Source organism: Ixodes scapularis, unplaced genomic scaffold, assembly GCF_016920785.2.
Source record: "Ixodes scapularis isolate PalLabHiFi unplaced genomic scaffold, ASM1692078v2 PGA_scaffold12__126_contigs__length_90152505, whole genome shotgun sequence".
NCBI lineage: Eukaryota > Metazoa > Arthropoda > Arachnida > Ixodida > Ixodidae > Ixodes > Ixodes scapularis.
The window spans coordinates 60286356-60288044 of record NW_024609838.1 but is presented as its reverse complement, the minus strand read 5'-3'; the positions used below and the strand labels follow the sequence as shown (position 1 = coordinate 60288044).

Below are 1689 nucleotides of genomic sequence, written 5' to 3'. Positions count from 1 at the left end.
AGTGCTGTTAGCGTCCTCTCCTTTCGTACCGCCGTGTAGAGGAGATTACTACAAATTTTGGCGACGAGGTGGTTAACCGTAGTTCTCTCCGCGTCTCGGTGCACTGGCCGTGAGAGCCGACGCGATTTTTTTTTCTTCTTCGATCCATTTCGTTTCACTTGGAACACTTTCCATGGCTAGTCAGAATGGGCCCTGACAGCTGCTTCCCTTCAGCATGCTTCTCGTGACAACGTAAGATGTGAGTTTGCACTGTTTTTGCATCGTTTCTTACAACCTTCTACAACATATATATAATGAATAATGGAACACAGCCTCCTGTAGCTGCCGGCACGTCAGCGCTCGCGCCGGTTTCATCACCGCCCGACTTCTTGCCAGTTCCGGGCAAGCCCGAGCGTGCATGGCCCACGTGGAAACATGCTTTCTTGATGTTCCTTGAGGCGTCCGGCTTGGACAGTGTTGCGCCTAGTCGAAAAAAGGCGATCTTGTTTTCCATGCTTGGGGCTGAGGGCCAGAGAATTGTTGACGCTTTTCAGCTCGATGAGACTCCCGTTTCCGAGGAAGGCGATGTTTTTGAAGTCTTTTTGAGTGCTATCGAGAAGCACTTTGAGTTTTCTGGGTGTATCGCGCTGGAACGCCAAAAGCTTCGCGCTCGCGTCTAACGCCCAGGAGAAACCGTCTCGGAGTACTTGACCGCTCTGCGACGCCAAGGGTCTTTTTGTTCTTATGGAAACGCTTTGGAAGAGAGGCTTGCTGAGGTCTTTTTGGAGGGGTTGGACTCTAAGCGGGTCCAAGACCGCATCCTTCGAGAGTGTGTGGGGACGGGGGTACCCACTTTAACCCGTGTCGTTCAGCTCGCTCTGCAATACGAGCAACTTGCGCGCACCACAGAAAGCTTAAACCTGCGAGCTCCCAGTGCTAGCGGTGCGGCGCCGGCAGCCGTTGAGCGCGTCTTTGCGCACGTGCCCATTGGAACGCCGGACGTCCAAGATGGAGGTCCATGGCCGGCTCCTTCCCGAAGTCGGTGGCAAGATGGCCGGTCCGGCCTCACTTTCAGTCACGTGCCCCGGACTTTACAACACCACCCACCCCAGCGTCTGCGCTACCCTCCTCCTTCAAGGCACGGAGATGAAGGAGTTGGTGTTCCCTGCAACTTCTGTGGTCGACGCGGCCACAACCGCAACGAGTGTCCAGCGTCTGGTGTGGCATGTTTTTTGTGTGGAAAGACGGGCCACTTTGCGGTGGTTTGTCGGAGTCGCCGCCCACCGTCGGCGGCCTTCGTCAGTGACCCGCGGCGAACGTCGTTCCCGAGCCGTGGCCAGGGCTCCGGCCGTTACTTCGCTGCCCGACCGTTTTCACGGAATGTGCCGTCAGGAGGTAACGATCCTGTGAACATTGTTGGGCCATCCCTGGGGTGCTATGTTGCGTTTTTTGGACTCCCAGAAGACTAGGGAGAGGGAAGTGACGTCAACGACACAGCAAGCGCAGATTGGGTGTTGATTTCGTTTTCTTCTGTCAACATCCAATCTGCGTTTGCTCTAGTCGTTGACGTCACTTCCCTCTTCCAAGTCTCCTGGGAGTCCGAAGAGCGCAGCATAGCACCCCCGGTGCCGGAGATGCTGCCGAGCGTCCCCGTTGAGTCGGCCGAGCAAGCAGCAAGAGGTGTTTATCGTCGGGATGCCTTCATGGCTG

At 56.0% G+C, this 1689-nt stretch overlaps 1 pseudogene; it reads left to right on the top strand.

Annotated features, from left to right (window-relative positions):
- Positions 1 to 293: 293 nt before the first annotated feature.
- On the top strand, positions 294 to 1389 carry LOC115331274 (annotated as a pseudogene).
- The last annotated feature ends 300 nt before the right edge of the window (positions 1390 to 1689 follow it).